Source organism: Lissotriton helveticus, chromosome 3_2, assembly GCF_964261635.1.
Source record: "Lissotriton helveticus chromosome 3_2, aLisHel1.1, whole genome shotgun sequence".
NCBI classification, from domain to species: domain Eukaryota; kingdom Metazoa; phylum Chordata; class Amphibia; order Caudata; family Salamandridae; genus Lissotriton; species Lissotriton helveticus.
In genome coordinates this window covers 36,137,425-36,152,570 of record NC_136062.1, presented here as the reverse complement: position 1 = coordinate 36,152,570, position 15,146 = coordinate 36,137,425, and the positions used below count along the sequence as shown (strand labels likewise).

The 15,146-nt window shown below is 45.3% G+C and overlaps 1 protein-coding gene across 4 annotated transcripts in view; it reads right to left on the bottom strand.

Moving 5' to 3' along the window:
• The window catches only part of ATP8B4 (ATPase phospholipid transporting 8B4 (putative)), a 4,589,528-nt gene that overhangs the window by 780,387 nt on the left and 3,793,995 nt on the right, over positions 1-15,146 (bottom strand). For 3 of the 4 annotated variants that reach the window (XR_013609825.1, XR_013609826.1, XR_013609827.1), the window contains exon 27: positions 4,561-4,615. The gene's annotated coding sequence lies outside the window, so the exon portion shown is untranslated. Of the gene's footprint in view, positions 1-4,547; positions 4,616-15,146 lie in introns of all 4 variants that reach the window. The other variant, XR_013609828.1, reaches the window with a different exon arrangement.

The following is a 15,146-nucleotide window of genomic DNA, read 5'->3' as shown; positions in this document are numbered from 1 at the left end:
GGTGGCTAGTGAGGTGCGGGTAAGCTGAATGGATTCCTCCAGCCTCTCCATGGCTGCCAGCATGGTGTCCAGTTTTGCCGCTGTGTGGTCTGGGTCAGAGCCCTTCCCAGTTTTATCCATCTTGCCCTTTGAGTTAGCGCCGCCGGTTCGGGTTCGGGTTCTGGGTCCGTTAGACATCGGTGCCGGGGCTCAGACACAGCCGCAGTAGCAAGGCTTTTCGTCGGCGGGTGAGTCAGAGCGCGGGCCCGCAGCGTGGCGGATGGTCTGGTTTGACCCGCAACGGCCGTGTCCAGCAGGCGGGCAGCTGCTCGACCCCTCAGCACGGCGTCCACAGGCTTCAGCGCCCAGCGTCTGTCAGGAACCCTCTGCCCCGTGCGCGGGCAGTGCAGCGTCCGAGGCCACTTCCCAGGGTTGTTGTGGGTATGCCAGCTATGTACTCAGGTCTCTGCATGCCTCGTGGTGTGTGACTGGTGAGGGAGGGCGCCGGCGGTAGGCGTGTGCCCTGTCTCCCGGGACGGACACCAGTTTTCGCACCCAGGCCACTTCTGTCTCCCAGGCCGTCGCTGCTCACCTCCGCTGGCTGTGTGGCCTGCTCGTGTGGTTCGTGTGGCGGGCTGTTCGCCCGCCGTCGGGCACAGCGGGTCGTCTCGGCGCCCAGGCCTCCGTGCTCTAGCCCCCCGGTCAGTGTCTCGTGGCCGCTCCTCACCTTTGGCAGTGCAGGCGTCGGGGTCGGTAGTGCATGTGACCTGCTACCTCGTGGTGGCCAGTGGGAGGTCGGGGGGTCTTTATCTGGACTCGCTGGCGGTTTTTGCGGGCTCCGCCGGTAGGCCGCGTTTCCGGGCCTGTCGGGCCTGGTGAAGCCCCGGGCTTTCCTGCGCGCACGCCGGGTTTGGAGGCGGCGTGCGCGGCCGCGGCTCAGCTAAACTCTCGGTGCGGGTCCGGTGCGCCGATTTCTCCCAAAGTCGGTGGGGCTCTTGAATGCGGTTCCCCACTACAGCGCCGGTGGTTTTCGGCCGGCTGCAGTCGTCGGTGCACAGGATAATTGCACCGGGAAGGGGAGCTCGGCACGGAGCTCTACCCGAAGGCGTCCATGTCGGTCGCTTGTGTAGCCACGCCCCCAGGACGTCAGACATATTCATTGTAATTAAAATTTAAAAAAAAGAGAATTAAAAGAATTACTATTAAATTTAATACCAGAATATTACTTTATTAACCTATTTATAAAAATACTTCCCCACCCAAAACTCCTGTTTTCCTGGCATCCGGCTCCAGGGGATAGGTTACTATTTGGAAAGATTTTATAATAAAAGAACTAAAATCGCAATGTAGTGATATGCGCATTAATTTCCAGCGAAGCAAAAGCATTTTTAATCGATTTCAATGCATTTGCAAACTAAAACCATGCAACGTAAAATCATGCGTAGAAATGCCAAATGAGAAGTAAAAGCAGCGCTCTAAAAACATGTGCACTAATGGTATGAGAAGTAACAACACATATTCATGAGCCAGGGTTTACATAGGAAGTTGAGGCTAAGTCCATCAAAATCTCTGGTGTAGGGTGTTGTGTGAGGATATTTAGGTCCCCTGGAGTGGGGCGGTGGCAGCAGACAACCATCCTGTTCACAGAAGCCCCTGTGTTGGACTTGGATCAAGTCCCAAGGAGGACGTTAGTAAGTGCGTCATTTAAAGAGAGAAGCGATTCTGATGGGGACTGTCCTGGCTGAAGCTTTTCCATCAAGACATTAGTCTTGACTACCATCGAGGACAAGTTAATGTCCAGGATATCAGCTGACCTTCGCAACCACATTGTGAAGGAAGCTCCCTCATCCATAGCCACGGTAGGGGGAGAAAGCATGCCAGTATCTGGAGGAGTATCAAGTCCGCTGGCTTCACCCAGATCCTCACACCAGTCCATTTGTTCTTCATAAGGCTGGTATTCCTCAGGGCCCAGCGATCCCTCCCATTCGTCCCCGAGTCCTAGCCTGTAAGAATAGATCTCAGACTCCATCCAGAAAGACATGGCTCCAGTCGGTGCCAGCATTGAACGAAGACCCATGTCAGAGTTGGGGATGAGGCTGGGATGGCACCGACAGAGAATGCCGGCAGCGCCAGGAGCATTCGGCCTAAGGATCGGCATCAAGGAAGGTCGAGCTGACACAACCGGTGCCAATCTGGATCTATCTGTAGATCACTGGGGCCCGACTGGTGCCTGAGCCTCTGGCATGGAACCAGTAGGGGCCCCTCCCAAATCCATGGGGTCAGAAGGCAGACCAGAGGCAATGGACCACCCAAATACGATGTGAATGGGCTCATAAAATTCTTTAAATTGGACGGAGGTCGCTCCGGCTCCAGGAAAGTCTGGAAGGCGCCGAGCCGACCCAGGTGCTGGCTCAACCAGGGAGATAGGCCTCGTCTCATTGGCCAACAGATGAGGTGAAGACAAAGCATGCTTCGACTTCTTCTTGTGGAACTTCGCCTTACCCAAACGGCTCAACAACTTGGATTGCGATGACGACCTCGGGTTACGCGACGGCTCGCAGGACCTTCCTCTCGACTGGGACATCGATCATCACAGTGTTGACCTACCAAAAGCTTGAGGGGTCACTCCCTCAGGACCTTGGAGTGCATGGCTCAGCAGTCGGGGCAGGCCTTCGGGTTGTTATTCCGCTCGAGGAAGCAGAGGCATACAAGGTGCTGGTCCGTTACTAACATATGTTGGTGACAGGCGCCTCAGGTCTTGAAGCTGGCATTCTGTGATCACACATAGTGCCATACCAGTATAAACCTCAAGAAAAATGTCAAAGAAACGAGTAAAAAAGTGACAACAGCGTGCCTGGGTTGCACCTATATGGAGACTGAGAACGTCATTTCTGGCCAAACGATGCCACGAGAAGCCAAAAGACGCCACCTATCAGCGCACAGGGGTGCTTTCCATGGAACATATCTGGATACAGTCTGATGCCGGGGGATAATTCTAAGGTAAAGAATCTGCGGCTAGTAGACATTATCAGATTTGATTTATTACATTTCTAACTTTTTATCACTACATTGGGGTCCTACTGTGCTACATTATAAGGTGAATATTGAAGCCTATTCGCCAGACCCTTCTGAAACTGAAACTTATAGGGTCATATATCTCCTTCAAAAACATAGCAAGATCTTGTAACTAAACCCTGTTGAAACATGTAACTCATCTTTTGTACGCTACACCAAAAACTCAAGAATTTAAAAAGCAGATCCAGGAGTATCTGGTCAAATTTCCTATATACAGTCATCAAAATACATTTTAGAGATGCCTACCACTGACTGACATTCACTGTTAAATTCAATACCCTTTTCAGCTCCGTCATGTCCCATAGCTTTTAATAGCTCCTAATCTTTCAGAGTCAAACGTGCAGCTGCAGACTGTTTAGATCCGATTAGAACACTGTGCCCTATTTGTGTGTTTTTGTGTAAAACAGGACGCAACAGAAATACCAAAGCCTGGCCATTTTCATTTCTAGCTGAAAGGACAGATATTCTTCTGTGCCAATCCAGGATCATGATATTTGAAATCTACATGATAAGAAATAGAGGAAAGACATACATCACTTGATAATTCAAGAATACCATTATTGCAATGCTCATAATGTTCTTTGTTTGACCTGTCAGCCTTAGAGTGGTCTTCCCACAAAGGTTGTGTCTACTAACCTTTCTTTATTTGCTGAAATTCGTTTTTGTTGGCCTTAGGACTCTGTGCACTTTACCACTGCTAACCAGTGCTACAGTGCTTGTGCTCACTCCCCTAAAAATGGTTCAATTGGCTTACACCTGATTGGCATATTCAATTTACCTATAAGTACCTTGTAGAGTGGTATACCATTTATCCATGGGCCTGTACATTAAATGCTAATAGTGGGCCTACATCGCTTATTGTGCTACCCACTTAAGTAGCACCTTAAAACATGTCCCAGGCACGCCATTGCAGCCAAAATGCAGTTTTAAACTGCCAGTTGGAATTGGCAAAATAGCCCCCATCAAATAACAAAACTAGGAGAACACTGGTCAACGAAATGGTGAGACTGTTAAGCTAGAAAAAACCCAATGGACTCAGTTCCACTATACTGAGAAACGTCCCATCAGCCCACCTCACTGGCGGAGCATCGTCATTTGGGACTGAGATATATAGATACAGTGAAGTGCACCCCTCAATGAGGGGGACTTTGCTCACACTGCATCTAGAGGACACTAAACTGTCCAAGTTCTCAGTAGAGTGGTGCTGAAAAATGTTGAAAAGTGCAGTGCATGAAAAAGTGCGGGTTAAAAATAGCTACCGGAAAACACCACCATCTTTTATTGAGTGTTTGCCAAGTGCCAAGATTAAAAAGAAGTGAAAAAAACAGATAGTTTGAAATAATAACTATCTCAAGGCAATAGGATCAGGGTCGACATGTTTCAGCCGTAATGCTTAATGTTAACCTGGCTTTCTTCAGGACCTAGTTTGAAAAATGCTACTGCAATGAGAAGAATTTCAGTGTAAATGTAATTAATAAGAACTGGTACGATACCCCTACCAATGACCTGGAATACAAGTGACTGTTTCAGTATTCAGAAGATGTAGGGCGTTCATCCATTCCTGTAACCAAAATAGTGATAATCATAAAAACATTGAAGGTTAGAAAACTAGCTAACAGTCTCAAAAAAAGCTATACTGTATTAAAGTTATACAGAAGCAAAAACCTTGAAAGATAGATGCATATAGGGTGCTCAATGCATAGTTCTATTGACCAAATGTAAGTACTCACCCAGCTTTATGTGGGAGTAGACCTCACCTCGCCCGGCAACTGCTCGGTGTGGGAGGCCCCGCTCTATATAAAATAAAACGAATAGGAAAACACACTTCTTAATTCTGAGTGTGTTCTCTGTAAAAACAGAAACCCTATTGTTGAAAATGTCTGCAGACCATAAACCAACTGCACAGGGGTAAGGGATTGATGACATACCTATGGAATTCTAACATATTTAGAGATTTCCTAGGGGACAGAGTCCCATGGTTAACTGAAATCATAACATACAATGTGGATCACATGCTAGGAGTTTACAGAATGGAACAGGTTGATAACTAAACCATAAAGATACTAGATTAAACAGGGGTATAGTATAAAAAGTATGGTAATGCTATCTGACCAGTGGAGGACTCGGGCTAGTTGAAATAGAGACACAAGCTCTGTCGAAGTACTTGCCGGAATGTCCTAAGGAATTCTAAAGGTATCCCGTCTGGACCTACAGCCTTACCGGCAGCTAGAGAGATTATGGCATTTTCGATCTCTTCCCATGCGATCGGAACTGCGAGAATCTTATTTTGATCAGATGAAACCTTCATTGTTTCCTGATCACTTAAAAATTCCTCTTCAGATTGTGCGGTCCCATCTTCTTCAGCAGTGTATAGTTGCCAGTAGAAGTTCTGAAATACGTCCAACACTCGAATACTGAATCTGATCATATTAATCTTTGGTCCTGCAAATTCTATTCAACACTTCCCTTTGTTGTCTGCGCTTAGCCAAGATCCTCCCCGTATTCTCCCCACGTTCATGTATATCAGCCCTATACTGTACATATTTAATAGCAAGTTTTTTCCCAAAGTGTTGGTGTATCCTAGATGTCCTCCTAACGCGATAAGCTGTTGGCACTCATCTGTTTTTTGAGCCTCCCCAATTTTCCTCATTAGCTCAACCTCCGCCAGCATAAGCTGTTAAACCCCCCACCCTCTATTCTTTTCCTGTACCATCCTCTGTCAATGTATAGAAAAACTAAGAATTTCACCCCGTTCAGCCGCATTAAACACGTGCCAGACTATAATTTCAGAGGCAGAGCCATATGCACACAATATGTCTGATCGAATAGCAGTTACCTTTCAAAAGTCCTTGTCCTTTGGGCTCTTGGAAGGCTGCTTAACTGAAGTTCCACCACTAAAGGGTTATGGTCTGAGATTATCCTTGGGGGAGCTCAATGTTAACTTTCTCAGCAGTTTGATATGACATAACAAAATAATCCAGGCGGACCAATTTGTTATGGGGAGCTGAGTAGAAAGTGAAATCTGGATCTCCCTGCCTACGCCTATGCCAGACACCAACCAGTCCATGTTCCCTGACTAGTCCCTATAAAGCCTTGAAAGTCCTAACGTTTCTTCCCTGATACGGGGGATTACTAAGAATATTGAAACTACTATCTAAATGGATATTAAAATCACCACAAAGGATTAGCGGGTATGGCCAAAAGGCCAATTCTATGCTTAAGTAATTCAGGACTTCCGGGTCATCCAGATTCGACCCATACAATGAACAGATTGAAAACAGAGTTTCACTGATCACAGCTTCCAGAATCACCCATCGACCCAATTTATCCTCCTTGGTATGTTTACTTATTATAACTCCTTGCTTTCCTAAGATAGCGACCCCCCTTATTGCAGTGCCTTGACAAGTACTTGCCAATAAGTCACAGCCCAAGTCCTTCAGCCAGCCCCTTTTACTCCAGGGTATGTACGTTTCTTGCAGACATAAGACATCTATCTGCATATATTGTATGAGCTTGGCCAATAAGCCTCTTTTTTTTGTATCATTCAGACCACAAATATTTAAGGAGCAGATACGAACTTTGCCCTTACTATCCATCATCCTTATAAAGTACAGGCTCTTTGCGGAGCTCATAAAATAATACAAATAGTTCATATAAAATTTACAAAAAACACTGTTATATGCTTTCATATTTACATTGAAGCAAATGCCATGACAGTACATGCAAAACAACATTTGTGTACCCCCAACCGCCATAGCCCCCTGCACTGCCCCCCCATTCTCACTTCCACCCTGAAACCATCCTCCCATCCCCTTCCTTGCCACCCACCATATGAGGCGTAAGGACCAACCGTCCCTGGTGATGAAGAGCTTAGCCACCACCCCTTCCTCACGGCAAACCACACCTCCCTATAGATTGACAGGATATGCAGTGAGGCATGTCGCAGAAGCAAAAAGAGCCATAGAGAATGAAAGAAAGAAAAAAGAAGGAAAGACTTCTCAAGCAACAGTTAACCCTAGATTGAACATCCCAAAATCACCCACCATAGAAAAAAGGAATACTAAAACCTTCTATTAACAATTCCTTCTATCTCTTACATTGATAGCATGAATTCTTTTGCTTGGACTTCAGACAAAAAAAATGTGTTTGCCCCTGAAACATCACCTTCAATTCAGCAGGATTGAGAACAGAAACCTGGGCTCCCTTTGCCTGAAACAAAGGAATTAATTGGAGCAGTTGCCACCTTTTCTTATCTGTCGCCTGACAAAAATCAGGTCCCACAAAAAAATTGCAACCCTTTCCCATCCTTTTCTCCGGTCTGGTCTAGCCAACTCATAAAATGCCTCGCGGGCCAGAAAATTATAAAGACATATGAGGATAGCCCATGGCCGATCATCAACTAGCCCCCCTTTTTTACGCAGATTAAAGGGAAAGTGATAGGCCCTTTGTAGCTCAATTTTCCAGTCCCATTGCTTGAGTTCTGGGAATGCCTCTACGAAAAGTTCAATCACAAAGTGCCAAGCGTCCGCCCCCTGCTTGCCCTTAGGAATAACCAGAATCCTCAAATTATTCTTCCTTGAGCAATTCTCAAGGTCGCTCAATTTCCAGAGTGTATCCTCTTTCAGGGTTTTCATAGAGTCGGTCAAGGTTTTTTGTACAGCCAATTCATCTTCAATTAGGGAAATTCTAATTTCAGCTTCGCCAATTCTAACTGCAAAATCAGAACAAGTCTTTGCGACCATGCGTACAGAATTTAGCAGTTTGCGACACACAAAATGAGAGCTCTCCAACCTGGTCTCCTCATGATGAGCCATGATGCTCTGGTATATAGTAGGGAGTGTAAGTTCTTCAGGTTCACGTAGATTTATTCTTGTGGTTTCTGAAGGTGCCCCACCACCCAATGCTTCATTCCTGTCCAGTTTAGGTGAGAAAGAATAGTCCCATATCACTGAGCCAGCTGAGCCTAGGATCTTCTCTGGCATAATAACTTGATCCTTTTGTTTACGGACCGTTCCTGAAATATGCGGAGATTTATCTACATCATCTTCCCAGAGCAAGCTACTACCATCACTCTCATCCTCAGCCCAGTCTATTATAATCCCGGTATAATACCCCGAGGAGTTGGAGTGATTTTGTAGATCCTGAGGGTAAGCACTCTTCTTGAGGTGTCTTCAAACCAAGTTCCAGACTGTCAGCCCCCTTGTTGGTATTGTTTCCATTCTCCTGCTCCCCCTCCGCTTTTTCCTTACAAGTGCCTGTCAGAACTACGGTGCCCATAATGCATCTTCCTTGCTGTTTAACCCCCATTCCATCCACTACCTCCAGTAGGCTACCAACAGTAATCACAGCCTCTTGAATGTCAACCTGCACAGTGCCACCAGCAGAACAAACTTGGCCTTCAAGTTCACGCTCCATCCAGCTCCCCCGTTACCGGCGTCCGCCAGCTTTTTCAGCCACTCCATCTCCATCCAGATGAAGCTTCCCAGGACTCCAGAGCCTGCAAGTGGCCAGCGTGTCTTGGTGCCTCTGGTGGACGCTTTCGGCTGCTTTGATATTATTGAGCACTTAAGCGGAGCAAAAATCATTGCGGGGATGGATGCCCTTGCAAATGCCAATCTCAACGGCAAAGGCAGCCTCCAAAGCCAGAACCATGAGTGCCAGATAATCACAGGTAACTAGATCAGTAGCCTTTCTCACCACATTATTTTAAACATAAAACGGGAGGGGGAGAGTTAGCCAGGCATTTGAAAGCTTAATGTGCTCCGGGAGCTGAAGTCATGAACCAGCGCCTATTTCTTGATCCTGCGCGTTAAAAAGTGAATGAATTTAAGCTAATACTTTTTGAGTTAGTGTTTGCACAGCTCAGAAACAGTGGGCAGTGTTTGCCTTGTGCAGAGTGAGCGAGTGACCAGCCTATCAATTAATGGGTGTGGTTTAAAGGACAGCAGTGCTCCTAGAGAACCTGACAAACACCACTGCCCTCGTCACATAGCTTCCCTTCCTAAATTAGACCAACATTTAACAGCAACCATATTTTAAAGGCACCACAGAATGTAGAGTTGAACACTGGGCCGGTTAGGGCAAAAACACTTCTGTCAGACTGAAGATCATTGGCCTTGCTTAGGAAAGAAGAGTAGGGGCTGCTGGGCTATCCATAGCCAAATGAGCAGGACAGAGCAAAAACCCAGTCATTTAATATTCACTATCACACCAGTCCCTGTTCTTCTCTCTGAATTCGATTCATATCAGAAAAGAGCATAGGAAGTAGAAATATTTACTTTCAATCCAACAGTCTGATTTTGTGCAGATAGGCACTATACAATCTCATCCTGTGTCGCTGGGGGTGTTACAAAAAAGAAAGAAAAAGAAAAATCATTATCTTTCGAAACCACACTCACATTCCAGATACAAAGCAAAAACGGTATTCTTCTTTCTGTAAGTCAGTGTTAACTTTTGAAATAACCAAAGATGACATTAGAAATTTGCTCATCCAATCAGTACTCCGTAATGATTTCTTCCGCAGTTTGAGCCAGGGCGGCTTCTGCTGGTGAACAGGAGGTGGACCCAACTAACAAAGGCAAGTATGCATGTGACGATCTACTCATGGTTAGCTCTACACCCATACATAGGTGCAATTCCCCACTTTCTGAATACATACTACATTACAAATCATGGCAAGGGTCTTATATATTAGGATAAATGAATGTGCAGAGGAGAAGTCCATCATATACCCTTGCCAATATGGTTTTAGAAAAAAGGTCGGCACAGTCAGAGCAGTGGCTTAATCTCAATCTGACCATTGGGAAATACAACATAGCCCAGACGTCTCAGCTATATTTAGTGTTTACGGATTTGACCTCAGGCTTTGACTACATCAATTGCTCAAAGCTGTGGTCAAACCTCCTAGCATGTGGGATGGACAAAGCACTGGTGCATATGTTAGCTTATTTGCACACGGATATGAAGGCTAGAATTAGAATGAACATTCAGGGGGAGGTATCTAAAGATATTGGCATTTTTCGGGATGTGAGACAGGGGTGTGTTTTAGCTCCACTTTTATTTATTTCATATATTAATAATATCCACCTTTTTTACTAACTATCACCCCTGATGTTTCTCAAATTAAAGAATCTTTTTACCATCCTTGTTGTATGCGGACAACGCTGTGTGGATGACTGGCACACCACAGGCTCTGGGTCTTTTCGTCCAAGAATTTGTGGATTTCATGGCCACGCTAGACCTAAGTACTAATTTTGCAAGATCTTATATTATGACCTGCTGTAATACAACTTGTCCTCTCTCAATGAACAGGCCAACCAATCTATGAGCAAGATGTGTATTTGGTACCGCCCTCTGATCCCAGGCATTGAACACTAATAAAATGAATCTACAATAAAAAAAACATGACACTTTCTCTTGATATAGCAACATATCTATTTGGGCTGAGAAGCCTCTGAATGGGTTTTTGAAGGTGTATTCTTCCACATGTTGCAGAAAGCCTTGTGCAATTTTCATAAAGTATGCTCGATATTACTGCAAGTCCTCCCATAGAATGATTTTATGACATCAAAGTTGGTCTCTTTAGTGAAGGGGTACTCTCCCGGATACTACACAGTTACTGACAGTGTTGACACAGTTGCACTGGCATCATAAATTTTAAGGTTTTTCAGGAGGGGTGTTCCTAAGTCATCCCCCAATAAAAGTTTATGTTGCTCCCCATATTTAAGGATCTTTCTCTTCATCATGTCTGGAAAATGGCAGCATTACATATGTAATGTGTTTGGATTACTCTCTTGAAACAGTAGACTCGGTTCCTGGTGTGGAAAACAGGCAGTGAGCCTACAGATTTAGCACACAACAGCAAAAAAAATGTTTCTCAGAACTGTAGGAGGCTTGTCGAGGTGCAACCAGAGGGGCTGGTGAGAAGTGCCTGGGTAGTGTGTGCACCGAAATTGAAGTAAGTCACCACAGTGCTGAGTGCGGGTCTCGGTGTCCACTGAGACCGCTGGAAGGAGGGCCAGGTCATTGGGCACTCGGAGTGAAACATCAGTGGCACGGACCGGCAGCCCCGGAGGTGCTGAGCCGCCGGCCGAAGCTCGCCGTGCCCATTGACAGAGTTCTGGATCAAGGCCAAAGTCGCTGAAGGAGGAGAGGAGAGTGGGGTTGCGCCCCCCAGGTAACGTGGATCACCACCTGGGCTAGGGTGCGGGCTCGGAGGGACACTCTAGCTTCAGTCAGCTGCATAAGCCTGTTGCTCTGGTCAGATCAAGGCCCGTGCTCTTCCAAGGAGGGGCAGGACTGGGGCTGGAGTAGGAAGCCAACACTCAGCCTCACCAGACACAGTTTCGAGGAAGGAATGAAGGACGTTGCATCCTGGATGGGCAGCAGCTGCCTGAAGCTCAGCTCAGAGAAAACGGAAGTCTTTGTCCTCTGATGCAACCCCTCTGCGTGGGTAGACATCTGGTGGCTCCCCGCCCACGGCAACCCTTCCTCACCCATGGATCATGCCCAGAACCTCGGCATCATACTCGACTCCTCCCTCACCATGAACCAAAAGATCAACGCCGTATCTTCTACGTGCTTCAACACCATCCGCATACTCCGCAAGACCTTCAAATGGATCCCCCAAATCCAGAAAGACCAGCAGACTGGACTACTGGAACACCCTCTATGCCGGAATCAACAAGTCTCTGCCCCACAAACTCCAAACAATCCAGAACGCCGCAGCCAGACTCGTCCTAAGCATCCCTCGACAAGACCACATCACCCAGCACCTACGAGACATCCTCTGGCTCCCCGTCGAAAAGAGAGTGACTTTCAAGCTGCTCACTCACGCCTACAAATTGCTCCACAACACCGGACCCCAAAAACTCAGTGAGAAAATCTCGTTCTACGCCCCCTATCGAAACCTCCACTCTGTCGACATTGCCCTGGCTGAATTCCCTCGCATTCACAGAGCCAGAACAGGAGGAAGAGCCTTCTACATCGCGGCCAAGACCTGGAACGAACTCCCCCTCAGCATCAAGTGAACCTCCACACTGCAAGCATTCATGAAGAGCTTCAAGACCTGTCTCTTCGGCTGAATCTGAGCTACCCGAATTTTCCCCCCACCGCCTTGAGACCTTCAAGGGTGAGTAGTGTGCTTTACAAATCCCTGATTGATTGATATCCTATGGGTTAAGTAGGCCTTGCAGTTGTTTTTCACTTCACACACCTGCTGTAATGGCAGGCTTGAGACAGGTTTAAAGGGCTACTTAAGTGGGTTGCACAATCAGTGCTGCAGGCCCACTAGTAGCATTTAATTTAAAGGCCATGGCTACATGTAGTACCTCTTTACTAGGGACTTACAAGTAAATTAAAGATGGCAATTAGGTGTAAGCCAGTTTACAGGAGCAAGCACAAGTACTAATGCACTGGTCAGCAGTGACAAAGTGCACAAAGTCCTAAAAGGCAACAAAAACGGGTTAAAAAAAGGAGAAACAAGAGGATGAAGGCAATAAGTTTGCGGATGACCACGTAAGAAGGGCCAAATCCAACAGTATGTAATTGTATGTGCACTCAAGCCATTGATACCAATCCCACCATGAAATCCTAAGAGCAGTATGTGGCCCCTACCCTTGCATCACAACCTAAAGGCGCATTAGTATGAAATGTCTGATATGCTGGTCACTTTCTCCATAACACAATGCAGTTGGGGAACTAAAACGTGACTTCAGTGGACTGGGGTGTGTATTCACAGACAATGCTGACTGGACATCATGCCAATAAAAGGCACCAACCAAAGAATCCCTAGGATCACCCAGAAACTATTGCATCAAGGTGGAATCAGGCGTATTGGGTGCAGGGTTATAGAGCTAGTTTACTTACTGTTAGACCTGGCATCCTTGGCGTCGTATACCCTGTCTGTTTGCTTTTATCTCCTTTTTTTTTTTACTGTGTGCTGGATTTCGACTTTGCTCGTTTAGGTACATCTTGGCACTCTGTCACTGCTGATCAGTGCAAAGTGCAAGTGCTCCCTATATAAATTGCAATTCTGATTTATTATTTGTGATTGGCATATTTGATTTAATGGCAAGTCCCAAGTCCCCTGGCCTGTAAATCAATTTTTACTAGTGGGCCTGCAGCACTGGTTGTGCCACCCACACCAGTAACCTTTCAAATGTGTCTCAGACCTGCCACTGCAGTGTCTGTGCGCACTGTTTTTAACTGCTATGTCAACCACACAAGTGCATCCACTTGTCAGGCCCTAACCTTCCCTTTTCTTACATGTACGACACCCCTAAGGTAGGAAGACCAAGGTAATCCCATAGGCAGGGTACAGTGTAAGTTAAAGGTAGGACATGTACTGGTGTGTTTTACATGTCCTGATAGTGAAATACTGTGCCTTTCGTTTTTTCACTATTGTAAGGACTAGCTCTCCCACAGTTTATCATTGAAACTGCCTTGTAGCATTTTACAAGTGTAACTTTAAATCGGGAACAGCTAGAGATTTGGAGTTTGGGCTCTCCAAATTCAGAATTTAATAACACACGTTTTAGTAAACGTGTTTTTTAAATTGTGTGTTGGAAAATGTCACTTTTAGAAAGTGCTCAAGGAGTTGGCACTTACCCTAAGTGCCACTGACCATATATGGATTACCACACCTTCTTGTCAGGGGGTGATACCTTGAGGCACACCACAACTTAATCAACGCTGATATAAGGAGGAGTGCGTGACCCATACCACATTCACTTTTAGAAAGTGGGCATTTTCTTGTTTAACCATCCTGTGTGCCTCTGGCTGTTTTTTTTTTTTTTTTTTACTGTTGGTGATTTTGAAGAACGGACGCTGACATTTATGTGGATATTCAGGAGTTATAGAGCCCTGAAACTTTTAAGAAAATTGAATAATAGAACATGTACGGATGGGAATAATTGAGTGCCCTGACCATTGAAACAAGAAAAACTGGGAAGTAACAGACCAGTAAAAATAAGTATCTCAAGATAAAACTGCACATCGGAACACGGGGTTCTGTATGTTTTCAAGGGTGTTCTTAAAGTCCTTTGTTTCCATAATTTGACTGGACACAGAGTAAACGAAGAAAATAAACCGACTAAAGTTTTTAATCTAAGAGATCCTACAACAAATGGTTTGAGGATTGAAATATGGAAGCACTATAGGGGGCTTTATCTAATCGACGTACTATAAAGAATAAGACTCTAATGAAAGAAGTAAGAGAGGAAGGATCTCTATTACAAATTGTCCTGAAAAAGGTGGAAGATAATAATATAACCCCACCGAAACACGTCGATGCTTTATTGAGGTTAAATCTGAAGCAGGTCACAGAGCAGAATTACTAAAGTCTTGGTCTCCTCCTGTGGTCTTAGCATAACCCAGATTAACATCACAAGGACCGAAATCTATGGCCTTGTTCTTGTTTTCCTTCCGTATGAAGTCCTATTGATTCTGATATTGTTTTTATTGTGTCTTTGTTATACATGCTTAGTTAGGCATATTATTTTTAATGTGTATTGGTTGAAATGTTTATGTAATAAAACATTTTTTTTTATACATTGTGATATTAATTAATTTGACTCAATTTGAGATATATGTGATCTCTTGTGTTTTTAAATCTTTTTGTTTGATATTTGATAAATTTGTAACAATTTAGCAATATAATGTTCTTTTTGGTGGTTCCAAACCTGCGAATGTGGTATGTTTTACTGGTAAAAGTGAATAGAAGAGTCCATAGGGAAGACTTTCTTTATATAACTGTTTGTGCATTCACTCCAGACACTCACAAAATGGAGATGAGGTGTGCCCTGAATATGCTGATGAGTCATCATAGGCTAGAATGGTGGGAGGAGTTGTCACTAGCACCTGCATAGGCTGTGGCTACTCTGCACAATGCTGTCTCCACTCACTGTAGAGTGGGTAGAGTGGCTGGACCAGGGAGGACAGAACTGGTTTTGAATGCGCAAGAGGGACTTTCTGAACAAATACTTTAAAGGGAAAAGGGGCTATAAGTAATAGACCTAAAACCCCAGAACGTTAGAATACTCTGGAATCAAGAGGAACCTCTGCCATGAAGAAGAGCTGAAGAGCTTTAAGGA